Raw genomic sequence first — 27035 nt, 5'->3', positions numbered from 1 at the left:
TTGTAACTTCATTCTCTGCAATGGTGTTCCTCGACCTAAGCAATTTCTTGAAATAATGAATATTTCAGAATGGCTTCCAATCCTGGATATGATGGCTAAAAGCGTCTGTAAATCCCGCTGTCATAAGACTAGCATATAATAATACCACAGGCTAACGATGGAAATTTTTTTTGCTCAAAATACCTTACTCTTACGTTTTTTAGGGTGGGAAATCTAAATATGATACTTAAAAAACTGTATTACCCACCATTTCTTTACATTTTACAGTTAAATTTATCAAATTAAGCTATTGCTTAAAGAATTTAACAGCTTTCATATAGTTATAAAAATTTAAAAAGGAGGTGTAATGAATGTAGATGACGTTGGTAGCACTTCTGAAAAACATTTGCTTGCAAAAAATAGGTCGATTCTATTTTTGTATTAACAGGCGGTGTTTTGTTTACTGTCAACCTAACCTCGCTTTCCCTTTCCTGTGCACGTGCTCAGTACAATGACTAATCGTGGCTGTAGAAACTCTTCTGACTGTTTTTGTTATATTTGTGGTGAATTTGTCATTTAAAAAACATCAAAGAAACAGTACAGACTTTGTGAAAAAGGTTTATCTATCATACTTTGGATCTAAATCTCAGGTGCCGCATAATGTATGTTACGTGTGGGTTGAAGATATGAGAAAATGGTCCAAAGAGGAGAAAAAAGCCTTTAGATTTGCTGTTCCTATGATATGGAGGGAGCCAAGAAATAATTCCGATGATTGCTACTTTTGCAGTGTTGATGTTACTGGTCATAATCCGAAAAAAAAGAAGGTAATAAGATACCCTAACCTTCCGTCCGCCACCCGACCATTAGGACATGGTGTAGATTTGCTGGTTCTTGAACCACCAGAAGTTTTGAATTCTATTCCAACAGAAGTATTTTCTGATGTACAATCTGATTTACGTGAACCAGATGGTGATGAATTCCATTGTAATACACAAAGTCTAGAGCCAAAATTATTTACTGAGACCGAGATTAACGATTTGGTGAGGGATCTGGGCTTAACGAAAGAGAAAGCTGAATTGCTTGTCTCTGGATTAAAAGAAAAGAACTTATTGGCAGTTGGAACCACACATACATGTATAGAAAGAGAGAGCAGTAATTTTGCAAGTTTACTCAACAAGAAGGTGATTTAGTGTACTGCTCAGACATTCCTAGTCTGATGAATGAGTTTGGTATAAAATACAAAAATGAAGACTGGAGGCTGTTTATTGATTAATCCAAAACTAGTTTAAATGCTGTTCTCTTACACAATGGTAACATGCATGCATCTATACCTGTTGGACATTCTGTTCATATGAAAGAAAGATATGAAAGCCTAGAAATAGTGCTAAATAAAATAGACTATTCCGCTCATGGTTGGATGATATGTGGCGATCTAAAAGTAACATGTATGCTCCTTGGTCAGCAAGGTGGCTTTACCAAACTTCCATGTTTCTTGTGTGAATGGGACAGTAGGACTAGGGAGTCTTTAAAACCTGGTGAGAAGAGAATTCTACACAAAAACCTTGTAGACCCAAAAAACGTAGACCTAATGAAACAGTTTGTACAGGCTTTGGCTATAGATGGACCAAGTATCTCTGCCAAAAGTTTCCACACCTTTCAGAAGCTAAACTAAAGGAAGGCATCTTTGTCGACCTGAAATTAGAAAATTTGTGTTTGATGTTAACTTTCAATACACAATGAACTTAAGTGAGAAAAAAGCATGGGTATCACTCAAGCAAGTCGTTAAAAAGTACTTAGGACATGAAGAAGACCCAGAATATGTTTCTATTATAGCTACAATGTTAAACAAGTTTAAAACTTTAGGATGTTTAATGAGTCTGAAAGTTCACTTTTTGAACAGTCACCTTGATTACTTCCCGGACTATATGGGAGATGTTAGTGAGGCGCAAGGAGAGCGTTTTCACCAGGACATTAAAGTGATGGAAAAACGCCACCAAGGCCGCTGGAACACCAACATGATGGGAGACTACTGTTGGTCACTTCACCGAGAAGTTTAGCAAGCGACTCATTGTAGAAAAAGCTACACAAGACGCTTCAAAGAAAAAAGAGAAAGAAAATACAAACCAATTACAGCTGACTAGTGAAACCTCTATTAACACATTCATTGTTTTAAGTAGCTTACTATAAATACAAACCACGCTTATGTTATAACAAAGCGTTTCAACAATTTCCCTGTTTAACATATAGCATAGGATTTTTATACTATATACGAGGGCAGTTCAATAAGTAATGCAACACATTTTTTTTCTGAAACAGGGGTTGTTTTATTCAGCATTGAAATACACCAGGTTATTCCCCAATCATTTAGCTACACAACACTATTTTTCAACGTAATCTCCATTCAATGCTACGGCCTTACGCCACCTTGAAATGAGGGCCTGTATGCCTGCACGGTACCATTCCACTGGTCGATGTCGGAACCAACGTCGTACTGCATCAATAACTTCATCATCCGCGTAGTGCCTCCCACGGATTGCGTCCTTCATTGGGCCAAACATATGGAAATCCGACGGTGCGAGATCGGGGCTGTAGGGTGCATAAGGAAGAACAGTCCACTGAAGTTTTGTGAGCTCCTCTCGGGTGCGAAGACTTGTGTGAGGTCTTGCGTTGTCATGAAGAAGTTCGTTCTGATTTTTGTGCCTACGAACACGCTGAAGTCGTTTCTTCAATTTCTGAAGAGTAGCACAATACACTTCAGAGTTGATCGTTTGACCATGGGGAAGGACATCGAACAGAATAACCCCTTCAGCGTCCCAGAAGACTGTAACCATGACTTTACCGGCTGAGGGTATGGCTTTAAACTTTTTCTTGGTAGGGGAGTGGGTGTGGCGCCACTTCATTGATTGCCGTTTTGTTTCAGGTTCGAAGTGATGAACCCATGTTTCATCGCCTGTAACAATCTTTGACAAGAAATTGTCACCCTCAGCCACATGACGAGCAAGCAATTCCGCACAGATGGTTCTCCTTTGCTCTTTATGGTGTTTGATTAGACAGCGAGGGACCCAGTGGGAACAAACCTTTGAATATCCCAACTGGTGAACAATTGTGACAGCACTACCAACAGAGATGTCAAGTTGAGCACTGAGTTGTTTGATGGAGATCCGTCGATCATCTCGAACGAGTGTGTTCGCACGCTCCGCCATTGCAGGAGTCACAGCTGTGCACGGCCAGCCCGCACGCGGGAGGTCAGACAGTCTTGCTTGACCTTGCGGCGATGATGACACACGCTTTGCCCGACGACTCACCGTGCTTTTGTCCACTGCCAGATCACCGTAGACATTCTGCAAGCGCCTATGAATATCTGAGATGCCCTGGTTTTCCGCCAAAAGAAACTCGATCACTGCCCGTTGTTTGCAACGCACATCCGTTACAGACGCCATTTTAACAGCTCCGTACAGCGCTGCCACCTGTCGGAAGTCAATGAAACTATACGAGACGAAGCGGGAATGTTTGAAAATATTCCACAAGAAATTTCCGGTTTTTTCAACCAAACTTGGCCGAGAAAAAAAAAATGTTGCATTACTTATTGAACTGCCCTCGTAATAAAAATCATATTGCCCAAAAAAACCGACTAGATTTGGATTCAGCTCATAAAACTCTATAAAGATCAGCTATCAAAGTAAAAAAAGTTTAAAATTTTTTTTTTCGTCGGCCTGTGTAATTAACCACTTAATGGAGAATTGAATTTTTTTTCACCGTTTCTAATTTGTAACCTTAGCTCATCATATTTTACGACACAATAACGAATGTAGCAAATGTAGGATTCAGTGATCTCGTGGAATGATCCCAGTTTCTTAGATGCGAGGTACGGGGTCGATTCCTACTTCCGTCATGTATTGTAAACAAACACGAACAGATCTCCTTCCTGTGTACTAATATCAAGGGAAGAGAGTCATGTTGCTCTATAGTTCAGAATCCGTATTATAAAAATCATATCGCTTCGCTACTAATGGAGTTTAGGTTGAATCATAGCAGAGGCATAAGTCGCGGCAAGCAGAATCTCTGTCAGCACTGAGCTTCTTTTATCTAGAAACTTTATTTTATTTAACGAGGCAATGGTAACTTCACGACTCAGGGCTCTTATTTAATTGAAATTGAGACGTTGGAAAGTATAGAGTTGGACTGGGATTCGAATTAGGTCTCCTCTTTCGGAAGGATATAGTTCGATCATTTCGTTGTTTTTCCCAAGATTGCAAACTCCTCTAGGTCTCCACGAAAGGCATGTGTGTACGTTCGAATCCTGGTGTAGCACAAAAAGATTCATGGTTTCATTTCACACCCTAGCACATGCACCCAGAATTACTAGTACTTCATTTCTAATGTCTCTTCACATGTTGTCAATAATAATGACAGGTGCTTTCATTTCAAGTCAAACATGTACACATATCACCACTAGTGAGTAAACAATTCGTGGTCAGAAAACCGGGTGCCGGGTTCGATTATCGATTAGGCAAAAAAGTTTTGTCCGCATTTCAAATTTAAACATCTCGCTGCTGGTGGAAATATTGATATCCAACATACGATGTTACTTAATTAACAATCTGATGGCGAGCTGGTTTCGTGTTTCAGTTCCCATGAATGTATATGTCCATTTTACTCAGAGTGTAGTATTTACGCGTCTATGGAATATCTGGTTTCTGAAAAATGCTGTGCAAATATGATTTTCTGTAATTTCCTACATCTGAGATGTCCCCTTAGTTTAGTAAATTCAGAACTCCCGGTTTTCCTATGTCATGCGAGCCCAACGTGTAGTGAATAATCTTGCACCGTCACTTTTATTCGCCAAAATTCAATGTTCTGTGAATTTAGATACTTGCCTCTTGTCTTAGTGGTGTAGTGGTGTGCTTTCAAGGTATCGCCTATCCTTGTTGATAGTTTATTATCGAATGGCAGCATTTATATTTAATTGACTGGAATTTGGCACGTTATTGATGAGCGTATTACTGCCTTTATTTGCTTATTTATCTTCCTGTAAATGTTGGTTACAATCCCATTCTAATTGACAGCACACTCCGGAGGAAGAAATGGAGGTAAGCAAGGACTTGGAGCAAAGTCAACAAATGTGGACTAAAATTTGTATTGCCTTTGTTTGGCTTGCAAAAGCGGAGAAGCTACATTTACTCCGACCCAGGGCGCCTACTCAGCATCTGATTTGAAAGTCATTTCTCTGCTGTGCTGTCAGAGAGCCGATGTGACCTGTGTTCGAAAGTGAGAGATATATTCTCGTTCTTTTTCTCATTGTAGGTTCGTGAAAGTGGGAGATACATTCTCGCTTTTTTGCTCATTCTAGGTGCGGTTGCAATAAATCCTCCACGAACCCACTGGCAGATATGGAACTTGTTTGCATGCATAATACTTTTTGGTGTCGCTCCTGTGATATTTGGAGAACGTCTGCAGCAACCCTTAGAATACGTCAGCTGTGAGCTCCGACATACACGTCACAGTGAAGTATGTGTGGCAGGTAGTATGGGAGTCATATGTTGCTATGTGAGCGCGCGACGTACACCATATTAAGACGTTAAGGCTTCCTAAAGAAAGTGACGCAAAGCTGTATCTCACTATCGTAGCTAAAATGTATGTGCATAGGAGTGCTTGTGCTTGACGTCCGTGATTGTAATTCGTATCAAGATATATCTACGTGTTTTGTAAGAACAGGATCCCTCTTTTCTCCCTTCCATTTTATAAAATGTGCTAAGTGGAAGTGAATTTTTGTTCTGTCTGTCATTGCATGAAACTCATTTGCTTCAGTTTTTAAATACTTGTCACAGAGATACCAGTTACTAAAAACGAATTTTAGTGATCATTGTATCGACTTACAGAAGTCGCAAATATACACAGTTAAACAGTAATAAACTTGAAGAAGATGTCTGGAATGCTGTCCGATAAGAAAAGTGTATAAAAAAACTGTATTTTCCATATGGATGTACACACTGTTTCTACAGTTTTAACCAAAAAGGTAAATGATGGCGATGATTAACCCTTACGACTTGTAGTTCAATATCGGGGAACACGGACACATATTTTCCATAAACAAAGGCAAAAGAATTTGAGAATATCTTTCGTCAAAGGACGACTACGCTGAAAGGATCAGTACTGACAAAATAAAGTATAATTAACTTGCTTCAGCAATATGCCATTTGTAAAGACTGTGTACGCGTATATTTCTATGCAATAGTTTTCTTGCACCTTTTGTTCTTTGAGATGAGATGGGGTTGTTATTGACAGAAGGTACGCAGTAGCAGGTGGAATAATATCCAGCTGCTAAAAGGATAAGAAAAGGAAACCACATAGTACTTCGTTGTGAGGTACAGTGCAGTATAGTGGTGGAAAAGAACGTGGGGGCATTCAGACCTGACTATCTGCTTAATACTTGAGTAGGTCATGAGAGAACCGTATTGCAAAAATGAAGTCGCGAATCCGTGTTGGAAAGAGACACGCGATCTAAAATTTCATTGTGAAACATTTTAGTGACACAGCGTCGCGCACAGTCTATTACGCTTTTGGTGAATCTTTGTGGGAGAACAAGGTGACAAACGAACAAACAAAACATCGTCCATGATCTTAAATATAAGTCTTCTTGAACTTATTAGAACGCTCATTACCTAACACATTATGAAACGATCATTGAATTGACGAGGAGTAGTGCGATTGGGAAAACTACGAACCGCATGGGGTGTCGTACAGTGATACCAATGTAAAAGAAAAAAAAAATATACTTAACTAATCGTAAGTAACAGAAATACATGCTCAACGTATTGCATACTGTAACGTAGGTCGGCTGAGAAACTACAAAATGGTTCAAATGGCTCTGAGCACTATGGGACTTAACTTCTGAGGTCATCAGTCGCCTAGAACTTAGAACTACTTAAACCTAACTAACCTAAGGACATCACACACATCCATGCCCGAGGCAGGATTCGAAACTGCGACCGTAGCGGTCGCGCTGTTCCAGACTGTAGCGCCTAGAACCACTCGGCCACCCTGTCCGGCGAGAAACTACAGTTTACTTCACACACATAATATGAATGTTGTTATTACAAATAACATTACATTGTCCAGGCAAAAACGTTACAGACATGCAGTGCACAAGGGAAATTTTTCTGACAATGGATAAATTATTCATGCCATTCCACAATGTTAATTATCACTTTCACTGTAGTTTCACATCTGTGGAATTGTCCTCCTTTAGTAGACGATACGGATTCAGTAACATCAGTAATTACGAAAAATAGCATTAAAAGAAGTACTGTCAATGTAATAATTTTGAAGAAACATAGCATATTTCTTTCTGCACATGAAAGACTGCAACACGAGTACCTAAGTCATCAGAACGCAAAAAAAAAAAAGAAAAAAAAATATGTTTACAAAGGAATCTTTAAAACTTTTATGAATTCGTAGTGCTCAAAATTTAAATTAAAAATAACAAGGGGTTGGGGAGTTTCGGAAACGGCTTCGTTCAGTAAATTTTGCAATTTGCATGTTTAGCGGAAAAATAAACGAAACTTATAAATTTTCAGTTAGCGTAGCTGGACAGACCTTGTTTTCAAAATAGGGGAATAGTAAGGTAGCAATATTTGTATAACTCCAATAGAAAGAGGGATGCAACTGGTGAAAATAGCGTCAACAACATTTTTTAAATGATAAGTTCCATTTTTTGCGTGCTATAATTATACATAAAGAGCTAAGTGACGTGTAATACTTTTTTTCGTTATCTGAACAGATGAAATAGGGTAGAAACTTCTCTTTTAATTTGATGTGATGATTCCTTATGAGGTACTTATACATCTCCGTTCTTTGTTATGTGGTACTTTATCTGCATACAGAGTGTACCAACGATACTCAAAATTACTATCGTTTTGCAAATGAATAAGTGCAGTCTTTTGGCGGAAATATGTCAGAATCACTTGCAGTGCTCCAGATGTTACCGTGCGCATGCTCTATGTAATACGTCTGTTTTTACGTTTTTTTAGAATCATTGCATGCAATCGACTTCTATGAAAATTTTATTAATAGTAAAATTGAAATTGCGATGTAGAAAGGAACGTATTGTACAAGACAAGATTATTTAGTATCATCCATCATTATCGATGTTTCCCAGAATCCTACAGTTATGTGAATAAATCAGTAAGTAGAATAATTTTTGAGGGGCGGAAGGGGTGACGCGTGTAATGCCATCCTACCTCCAGGATTTCCGCAAAAGGGCGATAAGCTGCATGTTCATCACACCCATTCACTGAGTGAATGAACGCACCTTATCTGCGTTGTGTGAGTGAAAGGCAGGGAGAAGACACTGACGTAGCAGCGATTTCAGAAGTTACAGCTGTAATTGTCAAAGGGATTACCTCTTCTGACGACAGAAAAGATATTATCCCTGATTGCATATACATACACTCCTGGAAATTGAAATAAGAACACCGTGAATTCATTGTCCCAGGAAGGGGAAACTTTATTGACACATTCCTGGGGTCAGATACATCACATGATCACACTGACAGAACCACAGGCACATAGACACAGGCAACAGAGCATGCACAATGTCGGCACTAGTACAGTGTATATCCACCATTCGCAGCAATGCAGGCTGCTATTCTCCCATGGAGACGATCGTAGAGATTCTGGATGTAGTCCTGTGGAACGGCTTGCCATGCCATTTCCACCTGGCGCCTCAGTTGGACCAGCGTTCGTGCTGGACGTGCAGACCGCGTGAGACGACGCTTCATCCAGTCCCAAACATGCTCAATGGGGGACAGATCCGGAGATCTTGCTGGCCAGGGTAGTTGACTTACACCTTCTAGAGCACGTTGGGTGGCACGGGATACATGCGGACGTGCATTGTCCTGTTGGAACAGCAAGTTCCCTTGCCGGTCTAGGAATGGTAGAACGATGGGTTCGATGACGGTTTGGATGTACCGTGCACTATTCAGTGTCCCCTCGACGATCACCAGTGGTGTACGGCCAGTGTAGGAGATCGCTCCCCACACCATGATGCCGGGTGTTGGCCCTGTGTGCCTCGGTCGTATGCAGTCCTGATTGTGGCGCTCACCTGCACGGCGCCAAACACGCATACGACCATCATTGGCACCAAGGCAGAAGCGACTCTCATCGCTGAAGACGACACGTCTCCATTCGGCCCTCCATTCACGCCTGTCGCGACACCACTGGAGGCGGGCTGCACGATGTTGGGGCGTGAGCGGAAGACGGCCTAACGGTGTGCGGGACCGTAGCCCAGCTTCATGGAGACGGTTGCGAATGGTCCTCGCCGATACCCCAGGAGCAACAGTGTCCCTAATTTGCTGGGAAGTGGCGGTGCGGTCCCCTATGGCACTGCGTAGGATCCTACGGTCTTGGCGTGCATCCGTGCGTCGCTGCGGTCCGGTCCCAGGTCGACGGGCACGTGCACCTTCCGCCGACCACTGGCGACAACATCGATGTACTGTGGAGACCTCACGCCCCACGTGTTGAGCAATTCGGCGGTACGTCCACCCGGCCTCCCGCATGCCCACTATACGCCCTCGCTCAAAGTCCGTCAACTGCACATACGGTTCACGTCCACGCTGTCGCGGCATGCTACCAGTGTTAAAGACTGCGATGGAGCTCCGTATGCCACGGCAAACTGGCTGACACTGACGGCGGCGGTGCACAAATGCTGCGCAGCTAGCGCCATTCGACGGCCAACACCGCGGTTCCTGGTGTGTCCGCTGTGCCGTGCGTGTGATCATTGCTTGTACAGCCCTCTCGCAGTGTCCGGAGCAAGTATGGTGGGCCTGACACACCGGTGTCAATGTGTTCTTTTTTCCATTTCCAGGAGTGTATGTTTGCGCCCAGTGTAAGAGGGAAACATAGCTGTGAACATTGTGTAGCACAACGGATGAACTCGTGGGGCTCATGGGTTAATGTAGTTGGTGGTGATGAGAGATGGGAGCGGGTGAAACCGGTGCCCGCAGGCAGTCTACTGCCTCCGAATAGTTAGAGGGTTCACCATCGACTGTGTCATATGTCCTCGCTTCTTGAGACGCTGCACTGAAATTAAATCCGATCACTTCCGCTGCTGTTGGTAATCAGGAAGTATAAAACACCAGCTTCTCCCCTCGACGTTCAAATACACCCACCTCCATAGCTGAGCGGTGAGTAGGGTAGCTGCCGTACGGAGCATCTGTGTTCCATTCCTTGCAGTTCCAGCGGTTTTTCCGTGGTGAAAGTCTGGAGCAGGGTGCAATCAGCTTTTTGATACCACCTGAGGAGTTACTTGACCGAGTAGTAGCGGCACCACGTCCGCTAACCCGATAAGGGCCGGAAGTGCGGTGTGTTAACCTCCATACCTCCATACAACAGCGGGACGTTGTGACCGAGCGGTTCTAGGCTCTTCAGTCCGGAATCGCGCTGCTGCTACAGTCGCAGGTTCGAATCCTGCCTCGGGCATGGATGTGTGTAATGTCCTTAGGTCTAGGGGACTGATGACCTCAGCTGCTAGGTCCCATAGTGCTTAGAGCCATTTGAACCATCTGAAACGTATAACATACACTTGAAGCCGTTAGCGGACGGATGACGGATGACACGGCGGTCTGTGACCAGGAAGGAAGTGCCTGCTTGTTTTCTTTACATGGTGGTGCATAAGCTTGTAGCGTTTTATCACAAATTTAACAAACACAACGGATACACACAGTAGAGTAGTTATCAATAATAAATCCTCCTCCACTATTTAAAACAATCTGCCAATGCTGGAGCAGCTTTTAGATTCCGCAACTGTAGAAATCACGTGCATTGGAGGCGATGAACCCGTCGGAGCGCATTTTCATCCAGTTTGTTCGATAGAGAACGGGAAAAGTGAAAATCTGAGGGCTCAAAATCAGCTGAATAATGTGAGTGCGGAATAACTTACCAACCCAGCTCCTGTGCAGTGTTCTTTGTCAGTCTAGCAGAATGCAGGAGTGCGTTATCGTTGAGTAGCATCACTTCACGAAATCTTCGTGGCTGTTGTTCCTCGACTGCGTCTGCAAGACATCTGAGTTGTTGACAGTAAACGTCAACAGTGATGATTTCATCTTGGGGAGGCAATTCGTCGTATATCACAACGCTGTTCCACCAGATGCGTAACATAACCTTATGTGAATACGCGCACGTCTTTGTATGTGACTTATCGCTATTTTTGGGCTCAACCATTCCATTCTTTTCCTTACGTTAGCACAAAGACAGCATTTCTCGTCACCAGTAACGATTGCATGGGGGCTTAATTATTTAAAATGCAAATAATTTTAATTTTCTGTCGCTGTATGTCCGGTTACGCAATCTCGTAAACGGTTGGCCCTGACTAGTATTTGTACGCAATCTGACTGCATAGAACAACAACAAAGAATAAAATGAAAATTTCCGTTAATACAATTAATTAATTAAGTCCCCAGCAACTATAAAACCTACGAAGCCAACAAAGCACAAGTATAACTGTTCTGTGTGTGGAAATGTGATTCAACGTACGCATCTGGCACGGTTCTTCTTCAATAACACAAGAAATTTTAAATATCATTTATACTGAAGTAATAAAAGAAAATAGAAATACTATAATTACGCAAGAAAACCAGAATTACACTCTAGTACAAGAACACAAGCCAGATGCTTTGTTGACTGAACCTGTAATGACGCATTATTCAAGACATTGAAATAATGAGAAAAAAAGCGAGTTTTGTTACCTTCATATATATTGATGAAAAACACTCTAATCATTACAATATCTCCATTGGAACAACATCTGCTGTCTAGCCCATCAAACAACTGCATAAAACATGGAACAAGCACTCCCTACTACAACATCTCGACACCGACTCGCTACTACCACCTCTCGACAAGAACTCTCCACCACGACCTCTCGACAAGTACTTTTCACTACGACATCTCAGCAAGCACTCCCTACCACGACCTCTCGACAAGCACTGCACACCGCTACTTCTCAATAAGAACTGTCCACTACATCTCAACAAGCACTGCCCACCGCTACTTCTCAATAATCACTGCCAGTGGAGGCGGCGGAACAATACTCTCTGGCGCGATCTCTGGCGCTGTGGCTCAGTGTAGCCACCTTTCACGATACAGGCTAGGAATGGTAAGTGTAGTTCACAAGCCAATTGATTTCGACCAAGCAGAGATGCAAATATGGTCACCCACAGATTTTTGTGATTTTTGACTTAAAGCATGCGGTACCCATACGTCCGATTTTTGAACCCCCATTGCATGCAAATGTCGCACGATGGTGGAAAGATCACAGTTTATCACATTTGCCAGTTCTCGAGTACATTGATATGGATCATCCTGGACTATTGCGTTTAAACAATCTTAATCAAACACCTTAGGCCTTCCTGAACTAGGAGAATCACTGATGTCAAAACGAGCTTTCTTAAGACGGTAGGAACTATGTTCCTGTCCAGTGGTACAATCCACACACACGACACGAATGTTTCTGGCTGCTTCCGCTGCTGTCAGACCTCTACTCAACTCAGACAGAAGAATATGTCAGAAATGTTCCAGTTTATCCACTTGGCACACCATTTTCTGGCGTCCACAGCTGCAGTCACTACCTCCAAATGACAAAATGGGAATACGTGAAGTCATACAGCAACAGTGAATTACAAATACTAAATAACAATCGATGAATACACCAATAGCAATCGGACTACCAATGTACAAAACAAAAACCCTACAAACTTATGTACTATCCTAATACTTACCACACCTTGACGCCTAAGTACTGACGCTAAAAATTTGCTCCAACACTAGAATTAGTAACCACTACTTATGACCGTCACACCACAAGCGTGCATTTACTGCTGTCGCATATTCCCCACCGCACACTCTTTTTTACTTTATATGCATTTTATATGGCATAAAATTTTAATTAATTTTACATTACTTATTGTTGAAAGCACGACAGATAAAATAAGATTCTCACTATTAGTTTGTGCAGTTGAAATTATTTTAACTTTATGCACTTTGATCTATTGTGTGGGGATACGCACAAGACTGAAAGATTTCCTGCTGTGGACGTACGATCTTCAATTTGTAAACTATTTTTATATAACACTGATCTGGCTTGTTAGATATGGAACATGGTATCATTACTGTAACTAATTATGGAATAAAAAAATGCCCTTCTATGCTTTGATCTCTTGAATGCACAGAAAATATCTATTACCTGTAGGGAAGTTAGAGTATGTTGTGTTCACTAAACGTAAAAGCTGCAATGAATTTTTAAATATATGAACACTATTAACTGCCACGACTAACATGAGAGCATGAAACTAAAACAAATGAAATTTGATTATGTTATTAGCCAGAACAGGTTGTGCACAGCAGTCTTTGATCACACACAAGTAAAATTTTACCACTCATGAATTATTTACGTAACTGATAACATAATAGCAGCTGCCCACGTCCACCTGAAAATGACATATTAAAGTCCACAATTTCCCTCTGAAGTCTCCAGGAAGCGGAAAGAGATAATTTTAATGTACCGTTACCTGCCCGCTATATTGCGAGAAAACTGCTTTCATTCAATTTAATTTGAATTTGCCGCGGCAGCGGCTCCTGCGATCGCTGCACGCCTCTGCGTCATGAAAAATTCCTGATATGCTCAAAACTGCTAAGAATGTGGAATGAAACCTTGGGCATGCTAGCAATAAATTATTACAGGTAACAATTTTAACAATTTCTATATTCAAAAAATCAACATAAATTGAACGTACACACCTTTTACAAGTATCAGCCTCCAATGGCGTCTTTCTCGATCAAAGGACAAACGAAGGCTACCTAAGCATTCAAGCAAGTGTCACAGGCTCTTACAACTTAAACGGCTACAAGAAGACAGAGAGAGTAATGATTTATTCTCCACTATTTATAGGCAATTTAATATGCATCTTTGTTATCTCTTTGAATTATCATTGTCTGCTTCGATACATACATTCGCCGACCACAGGTGTCATTTGTGAAATATAAATACATAAATATTGCACAAACATAAAAATGAGAAACTGTTATTTCCTTTTATACATAATCTACAACCATTCATACAGTAATGAAATAATAATACAGATAGAGGTTTATTTTTATTATTATTTTTATATATTCTAACGATTTTGTAAATGTCTTGCCAGAAGACGTCACACTACATAGACTATGAATGTGGCTATTGTACAGTAACGAAATGAATACCTCTACAAATTACATTTGTTAAAAAATATTTAGAAACATTTTCAACCACGGACTGACGAGAATAGTTAGTAACAGGTAGCTTCCAGACAACTGTTGCGGCTGTAAGTATAAATTAGTTACCGTATTATTACCTGATGAGGCCGCTAACTTGCCGAGAGCGCTAATTTAAATCTATTAGCGACTGCATATTAAATCTGGGCTGAGAAAAGTTAATCACTTCAACATCTTGTTTTGGGTATAGACTTATAAACGTCCAAGTTCGATAAACTCTAAAGCATACTTCGTTGTACTTAAGGTTTTCGGTGAAGCATTTTTGTGACCTTGCGGCAACTACACATCAGGTTCATCGTTTTGTAGATTGTGGAATATTTTCGATCTCGCGTCCTCCCGCTGAATCGAGTCACATTCTCAATTTTTTTGGAAATTTGTGGTAAGTTCCTATGGCACCAAAGTGCGGAGGTCGTCGGTCCCTAGGCTTACACACTACTTAACTAACTTAGCTAATGAAACCACACACACCCATGCCCCAGGGAGGACTCGAAACCCCCACGTGGGAGTGGAGCCGCGCGAACCGTGTCAAGGCGCCTTAAACCGAACGGCTACCCCGCGCGGCTCACTTCCTCAGTTAGGGGTCGATTTTCTAATACGTTCGATGTGAGTATTGCAATATTACTTCAGCTAAATATCAGAAGGCTGTTACAGTAATATCTCTAACGTTGTTGTTGGCCGGCCGCGGTGGTCTCGCGGTTCTAGGCGCGCAGTCCGGAACCGTGCGACTACTACGGTCGCAGGTTCGAATCCTGCCTCGGGCATGGATGTGTGTGATGTCCTTAGGTTAGTTAGGTTTAAGTAGTTCTAAGTTCTAGGGGACTGATGACCACAGCAGTTGAGTCCCATAGGGCTCAGAGCCATTTTTTTCGTTGTTGTTGTTTGGCCTTCAGTCCGAAGACTGGTTTGGTGCCAATCTTTCCTGTGGGAGTCTCTTTATCTCCGAATAACTACTGCAATCTACATCCTTCTGAATCTGCTTACTGTATTCATCTATTGGTTTTCCTCTACGATTTTACGCCCCACACTTCCCTCCAGTACTAAATTGGTAATCCCCTGATGTCTCACAATGTGTCCTATCAAACGATCTCTTCTTTTGGTCAAGTTGTACCACAAACTTCTTATCTCTCCAGTTAACTTAGTTACAAGATCTCCCTACGTAATCTTCGACGTTCATCTGTGTTTCACTTCCATTAAAGGCTACAGTCCAGACAAATAATTTCAGTAAAGACTTGCCAACACTTAAATCTATATTCGTTGTTGATAAACTTCTCTTCTTTAGAAATTCTTTTCTTGCAGTCTTTATTTTATCCTCTTTGCTTCGTCCATCATCAGTTTCTTTGCTGCAAAAGCAGCAAAACTCATCTACTACTTTAAGTGTCTCGGTTCCAAATGTAATTCCTTTTGCATCACCGGATTTAATTCGACCATATTCCATTATCACTGGCTGCCCTTTGTTGTTGTTCATCTTATATCGTCCTTGACGTCGATTTCTTTCAAGTGTTCTTCCAAGCCCTTTACTGTGTCTGACAATTTAATCGGCAAACCTCAAATTTTTTATGTCTTTTCCCTGAATTTAATAATCCAAACTTTTCGGTGGTTTTCTTTACTACTTGTTCAATGTACAGACGGAATGACATCGGGGATGGGCTACAAGACTGTCTTACTCACGTCAGGTATAAGAGTCAAGGGGCATGGAAGGGAAGCAGTAATTGTGAAGGGATCTCTGACGTAGCGGTCGTAATAATTCAAAGACGCTCTTTGAGAGTGTATTGAATGTCACTATTACCTTCTCATTGCTCCATTATGAAAAATAAAAAAGTGAATTTATCTGAGAAATACCAGTATTTTAACTTCGAAGATAAAAGAGAATGTACTTATATACGACTGCACCTATATACGCCATACTGCGAAACATTTACCTTGGTTCGAGAGCTACATAAACTAATTATGATTATCGTATTTCATTAATCCGATTCAGTGCATTTTAACAAAAATTCTGTGTTTAATGGTCGATACTGCAAGTACTAGCGTGATGTAATAGTTGTGTAGTCCATCTGACAATAAAACTAATTGGAACGTTGAAAGGCCATTGCTTGACTATTCGTCTAATTACATTTACGAACCTGGTCTTAGTGAAAGTTTTTCCAAAGGTTATTTTAATTTTAACATACAGCTTAGTGATTCATATGTCATTTTTATTGGTCGTCAGGCATCACAGAAAAATATTTTCACTGCATACTCACATAATGAATGTAAACAAGAATCTTCAATAACGTATATTCATCAACTTGCTTTTTTCTTTTTTTCGTTTTTTGGTCATCAATCTTCTGACTGGCTTGAGGCGGCCCGCCAAGAATTCCTCTCATGTGCTAATCTCTTCATCTCAGAGTAGTACTTGCAAACTACGTCCTCAATTATTTGCTGGATGTATTCCAATCTCTGTCTTCCTCTACAGTTTTTGCCCTCTACAGCTCCCTCTAGTACCACGGTAGTCATTCCCTCATGTCTTCACAAATGTCCTATCTTCCGGTCGTTTCTCCTTATCAGTATGTTCCAGATGTTCCTTTCCTCTCCAATTCTGCGCAGAATCTCCTCATTCCTTACCTTATCAGTCAAACTAATTTTCAACATTCGTCTGTAGCATCACATCTCAAATGCTTCGATTCTCTTCTGTTCTGGTTTTCCCACAGTTCGTGTTTCACTATCTCGCGTCTGTCAGCCGTCGTAATTTAATTTATTATTTACTACAGAAATTGATTGGTAATGGTGATTGTTGCCGACTTACGTGGTGGGCCCTAATAAAAATGATATTTTATTCAATTTTGATTTAGAATTAAATGCTTTTGTGAAGTGTGGAAATTATTTGTTACGTTAATGAACTTTAGACTCGCTGAATCTTAAAACATGAACGTATAAGTTGAACACTGGAATAAACTTTTCATATTAATTTCCTCGGCTAGTCAGTTCATTTTAAAGCAAAAAATCTTTATTTATTAATTACAATTGCGGCCCACACACGCGCGAGAGTATTTTTTCTTACCTCCGTTAACCATTGTATTATAGTCGGAGTTCTGTCTCTGGCTCTCGGCTGTTGTACTGAAAATAAGAATCTTAAAGCTACGTATTCTCTGCAACGTCGGGTGGCTGTGGAGAAAATATTTTGTTGATAGCGGGCGAGTTTTTCGCTTCCGCTAATTTTCATAAGTTAATATCACCACGTAATAGCGTCGTTGGCTGCATCGGCCGCTGCGGTTGTTGCACTGTAAATTACTCAAATGCAGGTTAATTAAAGGAAGGCGGACACGAAATCTAGATCACCTCTTACAAATTAAAAGTGAACAATAATATTAAATCAATATATTATCTGCTTAATTAGTACAAATATGCTTACATTTGCCAGCACTCGCAAGATGTCCGTCTACTCGCAACCAAGACAAGAAGTGAAGACGACTAAAAAATTAACAAAAGAGCGTATCTTGTCGTCTCTTTAGATCATTTTGTTATATTTCTTTGCCCTCAAAACTTACACAGAGAAATTATTATAATACGGATACATGAGAAAAATGTATATTATTCAATTTTTAAATGTCTCTTCTTTATAAATACTGTTTTTTAAGTCTTTTCCTATTATTGCACTGGGGACGCTATACCTACCATAGAATGCTGTACTCCAGACGTACATTCTCAGAAATTTCTTCCTCAATTTAAGGCCTACATTTGATATTAGTAGACTTCTCTATGCCAGGAATGCCCTTTTTGCCATTGATAGTCTGCTTTTGATGTCCTCCTTGCTCCGACCGTCATTACTTATTTTACTGCCTAGGTATCAGAATTCCTTAACCTCGTCTACTACGTGACCATCAATCCTAATGTTAAGTTTTTCGATGTTCTCATTTCTATTACTTCTCATTACCTTCGTCTTTCTTCGATTTACTCTCAATCCATACTTTGTACTCATTAGACTGTTCATTCCGTTCCGCATATCATGTAATTCTTCTTCACTTTCATTCAAGATATCAATGTCATCAGTGAATCTTATCATTGATATCCTTTCCCCTCGAATTTTAATTCCATTCCTGAACCTTTCTTTTATTTCCCTCATTGCTTCCTCTATGTACGGACTGAACAGTAGGGGCGAAAGGCTACATTCTAGTCTTACACCCTATTTAATACGAGCACTTAGTTCTTGGTTGTCCACTCTTATTATTCCCTCTTGGCTGTTGTACATATTGTATATGACCCGTCCCTACCTATAGCTTACCCCTACTTTTATCAGAATTTCGACCATCTTCGACCATTTTACATTGTCAAACGCTTTCTCCAGGTTGACAAATCCTATGAACGTGTCTTGATTTTTCCTTAGTTTTGCTTCCATTATTAACCGCAACGTCAGAGTTGCCTCTGTCGTGCCTTTACCATTCCTAAAGCCAAACTGATCCTCATCTAGCGCACGCCCAATTTTCTTTTCCGTTCTTCTATATGTTATTCTTGTGAGCAACTTGGATTCATGAGATGTTAAGCCGATTTTGCGATAATTCTTGCACTTGTCAGATCTTGTCGTCTTCGGAATTGTGTGGATAACGCTTTTCCGAAAGTCAGATGGCATGTCGCCAGACTCATACATTCTACACACCAATGTGAAGAGTCGCTTTGTTGCCACTTCCCCCAATGATTTTAGAAATTCTGATGGAATGTTATCTATCCCTTCTGTCTTATTTGATTCATGTCCTCCAAAGATCTTTTAAATTCTGATTCAAATACTGGATCCCCTAACTCTTCTAAATCGACTCCTGTTTCTTCTTCTATAGCATCAGACAGATCTTCCCCCTCATAGAGGCTTTCAATGTATTCTTCCCACCTATCTGCTCTCTCCTCTGCATTTAACTGTAGAATTCCCGTTGCACTCTTAATGTTATCAGCCGTGCTTTTAATGTCAACGAAGATTGTTTTGACTTTTCTGTATGCTGAGTCTGTCCTTCTGCAGTCATTTCTTTTTCGATGTCTTCACGTTCTTCCTGCAGCCATTTCGTCTTAGCTTCCATGCACTTCCTATTTATTTCATTCCTCAACGACTTGTATTTCTCTATTCCTGATTTTCCCGGGACATTTTTCTACTTTCTCCTTTCAGCGATCAATTGAAGTATTTCTTCTGTTGCCCATGTTTTCTCCGCAGTTTGCTTCTTTGTTCCTATGTTTTCCTTCCCAACTTCTGTGATGGCCCTTTTTAGAGACTTCCAGCCCTTTTCAACTGTACTGCCTACTGAGCTAGTCCTTATTGCTGTATCTACAGCCTTAGAGAACTTCAATCGTATCTCGTCGTTCCTTGGTATTTCCGTATCCCACCTCTTTGCGTATTGATTCTTCCTGACTAATGTCTTAAACTTGAGCCTACTCTTCGACAGTATTATATTGTGATCTGAGTCTATATCTGTGGATACAGGTTACTTGTGTTTAATGCAGTGGTTTCTATTGCCTTCTGCATCCTCATGCCGTTGATCATTGCTGATTCTTCCGCCTTTAGGGGCAGTTTCCCACCCCTAGGACAAGAGAATGCCCTGAACCTCTCCGCTCCTCCGCCCTCTTTGACAAGGCTGTTGGCAGAATGAGGGTGACTTCTTATGCCGAAACTTTTCGGCCGCCCATGCTGATTATTAATCAAATTTTAAATAGCTGCGGGATTCGGACCCCGGACCGATAACGTTTTGATTATGAAGCAAAGACGATACCCCCTAGAACATAATAGTAAGTGATTGAAATGTGACTGTCTGAGGACTTGTTTTATATAAAATAACACACAAATGACTGCGTAAAAATGAATGACAAATGTATGACACTAGGATGAAGAAGACAACAAGATGAGCTGACAGAACGACAGACTTTTCAAAAATTTGTACACAGACGAACAATCAAAATTTTTATGCATATCGAGGCAACTGACAAGCTGACGGTCACTTCCGCTGATTGTCAACATTTGGTGACTGCTCATGGTCGTGTGAGACAATACTTCGACATCGGTGATGTTAATCGAGATTCTCCAGTTCGAAATATAGCTACGATAACCACAAATTAACGAATTTAGGTATTTTATTAGGAAGAACGTCAAGTCGGAGTTTCTATGATCAGGAAAACAAACACTACCGATGAGACTTTCCTAGATCATGCCGTATGTCTATTTTCAGATACGCAGGTGCTTGTTTAATGATTGTTAAAAATTTATACTCTTTTTGGCAGAACTTATTAAACGGATCCTACTGGCTATTTCTTCTACAAGGTTAATTTTTATTGAAACAGAAGCCACATTTTCATAAAAGATGGCAAAGTCGTCTGCAAATGCGAGAGAGTTTATACCGAACTTTTGTTTCCTCTGTCTAGCCTTTGTGTTGAAATCTTATATTCATTCAGTTTTTCATTCCAAATTATCACTATTTTTTTCTGCAACACAAGTAAAAAGTATTGGGGATAGGCAATCACGCCGCCGTACAACTATCGTTATTTCGAAGGGGTGAGAAATTTCTCACAAAAATTTTACTTTAGATACTGCGTCTGCAGGTATTTCACGAATTACGAGTAGATTTTTTAAATTTAGATTTTACACCAAATTTTCGGATTATTTTATTTAGTTTGTCAGTCAGTGTATCCAAGGCGTTTTCGAAAGCGACATACTGATGATTGATACATAAGATTAATGAACTTCTTCAGAGGACACTGTTCGTCGATAATCTTCACGGAACTAGAAGTATTCAGTGCTTCGGTAGGACTGAAGAATTTCATTATGTTTGAAATAAGAACACAATTTTTATTTAAAGTTTCTCTTTGCCTACCATCGCACGGAAATACTCGTTATAAAGCTTAAAAGAAAATGAAGCGAAGCTCAGACCCCATAGGCAACCATCGACAACAGCTTGCTGACCGCCGTTTTTAAGATAGTGCTCTTTCTATGCATTACTTTCGGCGTCCCAAAGCTCTGGTCGTAGATGAATCTCATTTATGAAGTTTATAGTTCTATCGTATGTCCATCTCTCCATTATTGTACACAACGAAATCACAACAATAAACAAATAATAAAACAGGTAGCTACGTGTACACGTGTAAACTTTCGAACAAAAGCGAAACAATATTGTTTTCGCTCTGAAATATGTCTGCAGCGCTTTCGATGAGAGAAGCAGGAACCAAAGGTGAGAGAGGGAGAGAAGTAAGCATTTGCAAACAATGACAGAGAAAGATATTGTCCGGCAACAGAAAATATTCTCCAACCGTGTTGAACAGCACGTCCACCCCTCGGCAATACGTCGGCAACTACCGGCAACACTAGCACCGGTCATGTTGCAAAACTGCCGTGTACTGCAGCCAGATTGTGGCAATAATGACGGCAAGTTCATTGCAGCTATATATTGCTGTAAAATACGGCTCACTTAAATGTACGTTAACAAACGGGGTCGCGACGCTCCCGCTATAGAGCGCATAGAGCACCACCGACAAACAAACCACACTTCTCAATACGACGTCTGATGTATGAGTAGAGTATCGTTCATATTGATGTATTGGTTTACACGAAAAGGAGTGCATGCATCGCAGTAAATTATATCAATAACAAATACGAGACACCACATTGGCCATTCTTTAGGCCAGCTAAGGATGCTGAGAGGTATGAAACATCGCATAACACGACTGTCGTCTTGTACTCAAGACATTTACTGGGGATTAATGCTTTTCTTTAGAACCCAGAATTGGCGAGTAAATAGTAGAAGACCTTTCGCAGAAAGATGTCATAAACCTATACATTAACGTGGAGATTCGTTCGGTGCACTTTATGGCTAAACAGTTTGTGAATGAGGAAAATCGAAAAATGCTTTGTATTGAATAAAGTACCGGTACCTACATTATTTGACGTACCAAATCTACTACCACTGCTGGCACTGAGAGGAAAACTGCCACACACGCGTGGTAACAAAAAAGTAAAAAGCTATAAAACTTTCTCCTCTGAGAAAAAATCAATTCCACAATTATTATTCCTTAATCAGAGCCACTAATCACAGAACCTCCAACAAAGACGACATGTGAATATGAAATAATTAGATAAATTAAAATTATTCGTGTGTTGCAAATGCAAGTGAAGTGTGACAGTGTGCAAATCATTAGATTCCGTGCAAAATTATGTGGCAACGTGTAGGGAAAGAGGCCCCCCCCCGTATTTAATCGTCCTACCAGTAACGACTGTGTTCACGTCAAAAACCTAACCACATTATAGCTGATCTGTTGTAAGTGATATCCAGCGAATAGCGTTAAAGAACGGATAAGAAACCTGAAGGAACGAATAAAAGTCTGTCGTAGTTAATGGAATAACTCACTTACTGAATAATCATTAACACTCATCAACACAAGCAAACAAGTTACCTCAAGGGCTGTGCAGTACTACGATAGGATACGTTCTTATATGTAAACAAACTTTATTCAGCACGAAGTTTTCGGATTTGAAGCTTTGTCGCTGTCTAAATGCTGATGTGTCAATGAAAATCCAACTACACAGCTATGATCGATCGAAGTTACCTTAGCTAACAGCGCCCACTTTACGACACGCATATGTTAGTTGCACTTCGAATAAAATATTGCATAAGCTACAGCGAAAGGTCCCCAGACAGACTAGAGAAAGACGATTGCGTACGAACACTGCCAATGTCAATTTATACATAATAATGCAAAACAAGAATAAATAAATAAATAAATAAAATAAAAATGTATATTTCTTGTTACTGCAGAAAGTCAAGAAAGTGTAGTACATACATATGCTAGAAATTTAACGTAGTCAGATAGTATTTAGATCAACATTTTATCGTGAAAAACGTTACACAGTAAATTCAGTTTTAATTCAGTATTCGTAATTACTGAAAAAAATTAAATTATTTTGTTGCTACGATACGTGGAGTGGTATAAATGAACTCAGCTAAGCAGAAATAAGTTTTGTTAAAGAAACCATGTCAAAAAACATAATTACCAGAAGAGTGTTCCCTAACAATCACAAACTTTGGAGGAAGAAACTTACCTCTGAGAAACTATGACTCGCTGTCCCACCCTGACATTTTCAGCAAATCTGATCCTTGTTAAATAATGCCGTTGTAGTTTTCCTGTTGATAGTAAGAATACGTAGTAAATGATGCGTACCCTCACGTTGTTGGTGGAGACGTTGGTGGTCGACAATGCAGAACAAAAGCAATCCACACTGAACGATGTAATGTAGCGGTACTTAGAAGAGTTTGCATGTACCGCTCAGCCATTGTAGTTTCTGCGTATCTTACATAATTCAGAATATGTGGTTAATATTGAGATCAATTCACTCAGTAAATCTGACTTCTTAATCACTGCTTTCCTATTAACCCACGATATTACATTTCACCATAAGAGGCACCTCTCAAGGTAATTACATCTCGAAGTACGTACTCAATACTGAGATCAGTTCGCACGGTGAACCTGCCTTTTTATACTCAGTATCTTTCTATAACTTCACGACAACAGGGTACACCAACCACTGGAATTGTAACTCGGCTGTCCGCGTTGTTCTTCGTAAACCGTGCCGTTATCACGCTGTTAATACGAGAGCGTGATGAAAAGTAATACCTCCGAATTTTGTATGTGGAAACTCTTAAAGCTTTTTAAATAAAGCAAACTTTATTAACATTCTACGTTTCTACTCTGCTTCCCACTGTTGAAGAGCAATTCGGGGATGGCGATTTCATCTTTCAACACGATCGAGCGCCTGTTCATAATTCATGACCTGTGCCGGAGTGGTTACACGACAATAACAGCCTTGTAATGGAATGGCCGGCACAGAGTCCTGACATGAATACTATAGAACACCTTTGGGATGTTTTAGAACGCCGACTTCGTGCCAGGCCTCACCGACCGTCATCAATACCTCTCCTCAGTGAGAACTCCGTGAAGAATGCGCTGCCATTCTCCAAGAAAACTTTTAAAACCTGACTGAACGTGTGCCTGCGAGAGTGGACTCTGTCATCAAGGCTAATGGTGGGTCAAGACCATACTGAATTCCAGCATTACTGATGCAGGACGCCACGAACATGTAACTCATTTTCAGCCACGTTTCCGGATACTTTTGATCATGTAATGTAGATACGTTACACTCTGTCGTCATACACGCTGCTATTCGGAGGCCTCTAGCGGCAGAAGGTTGCAACTAGCTTCAGCGAACCGTGACCGTCGAGCGAATAGTGCGCTTGACGTACGCCAACTCAACCGATATTGGAAACTCAATAATAAATTCGGAGGCATTACTTTTTAGCACACCATCGTAGGTGTGTCTGTGCACTATTCTCTGGCCATAAATTACCGCGTAGAATATGAATCCACTTTGTTTTTACAGTCAACAGTACACGACAAAACAGTGTATTTCTGCGGTTACACATTCGCCATCCATGTCTGTGAACCGCAAGACAAACAACCATCCATAACTGTCCTGCAATTGTTATATCAAAAGTCGTTAGTATCGATATACTTCTGAACGCTTTACTCCCGGAGAATATTATTAATTATTACAATAAAATCTTATTTCATCTTCTCAGCTTCCGGAGGAAATTACCTGCCTGCCATAATAAGAATAGACACCCATAGAAATTTCACAGAAACCACGTGAAGAATGATGAGCTTTTTTAAAACAATCCTGGATACAGGCTGTTAAAAAAGAGGAAGCTGACTAACTTGTGATTCTTTTTATTAGCTGTGTGTTTAATTTATTTCTGTTGCTTAAATGTTTTTTGTTTTATTGATGATTATTGCCTCTTTCGGCTGGTCGTCATGCAATGCCTGAGAATCGTTTATGTAATATATACATTTATGTTATCTGTATTGTAAGCTATATATCATAGCAGAATTTTTCCCCGGTGGAAGTGCGTTTATGTGCTTCTTATATGTCACACTGTGTTTCTTTTCCTATTCTCTACCAGGTAAGGTATGATTAAGCTGTCAAATCATTCGGAGGTTTTTGCTCTCTTGACATTTATTTTACAATATTTCATCTCTCTTGATTTTTTTACTGTCATTTGAGACGTGCACTATTCCGTAAGTCATGCGGAAAAAGGATTAAAAACAAACATCGCTCTTATGACTGGCTTTCTCGCCGCTAGATGCTCTAGTGCCGCTGCACCTGTCAGATAGTAACAACTTTCACAGCAGTGGGTATGACAACGGTGGTTACATCAAGTGGGACCACATTCGGCAAAGAATATGAGTGTAAGTTATAGTACTCCTTCAAGTCGAGTGAGAACTGTATTTCTCTGCACATACATTGCTAATCTCATCTCTCCACTTAGGGCTGGGTAACTTTGAACTGTACGATTTGATTAAGCAAAAGAATAGAGCAGAAAAGATGAAATAATTCAGCTCCTATAGAGCATGGGAACTAACGCGGGTGAAGCCAGGGAACATCATAAGTTGCCTGACACAAGAAAAAATATTTCGTCAGCAATAGAGGTCTATTACACATTTGAAATATGGTACCGAAGAGTTGTGTCACATTTAAATGGGCTGTACAATAGCAAATTGATGGGATTTAGAAGAAATATTCAGCAGAAGAAAGTGCAGATTTTAGTGGGTCATTCGCAAAGATTTCTAAGCGTAGTTAATGTGGATTTTTTATTTTGGAGCGCATCGTCTATCAGAATTTTTACTAAGTTGTGTTTGTTTTCTTTCTTAGAAATAGACTCGAAGCCTTTCTTCGCATCATCCTTATGCACGTAGGAACAGTTACCGATATGAAGTACATACGCAAGTATATCTTGTTACTGTACCACAACATCCAGCAAAGTAGTAATATATAATATTTTCTACGTTAGAGGATAGTTATCATTTTGATAACTAGGCCTAAGTGTATGAAGATGAAGGCATAACAGGTTTCCAAACTGACTGTAAATGAAGTAAACAAACACAACTGAGTGCGAAATTTGTAAGAAAATTATCTGCGCGCTTTAAAAGAAGCTGAATCGCCCATTATCCATAATCTTGGAAGTAATAAGATTGATGTAGAATTGGAAGGAGTGGTACAGAGGAACATAGTGTGGCAAGCTATTTTTGAAAAAAAAAATCTAGTTTATAACTTACCTCTAGACAAATAATTTCACAAAATATTTGGCCGTTATTTTACAAATTTTTTAATCTGAATTTTTTTTTATTAAAGCACTGATTATTTTCAAGCAATTAAATATTCGTTTGCAAAACTAGGCTTCATGCTGGTCAGTTTGATACGTCAATTTGACACTGCGTTTCTCCATTTTATGTTCTCGTTATGCTAGGAATACAGAAACAGTATTTCTAGAGCGTTTCCGCTCAAACGTTTGACCAAAAGAATTAACGATCTTGTTGTGTACAGTGTACATACGGCGATGAAATAATCATTCAGTTATAGTCATCCAGTTCGGCATTTTCTTATCTAATGCGTTTCAGAAAATTGTTGTCGCTAGTGACTAAGATATTGTTCTGGATACTATGCTCTACACTTCAAAATAATTTCAACTATGTCAATTTCAGCTCGAATTTCCATGTAAAATTTGACTAATTTAACAAGTTTAACGATATAAGTAGAGTATGTGTTAAAATACTTGTTCTAATAGGTGTAGATATAAATTCTGAAGACAGTGCTATCATTTACACAAAATCCCCATCACATACTGGCGATCAGTATGCGCGGGAATACCGGAAACGTAAATGCGTTTTTATTTTATTTTATTTGTTTATTTTTTGGG

Source organism: Schistocerca nitens, chromosome 9, assembly GCF_023898315.1.
Source record: "Schistocerca nitens isolate TAMUIC-IGC-003100 chromosome 9, iqSchNite1.1, whole genome shotgun sequence".
NCBI classification, from domain to species: domain Eukaryota; kingdom Metazoa; phylum Arthropoda; class Insecta; order Orthoptera; family Acrididae; genus Schistocerca; species Schistocerca nitens.
This window is presented reverse-complemented; position numbering follows the sequence as displayed.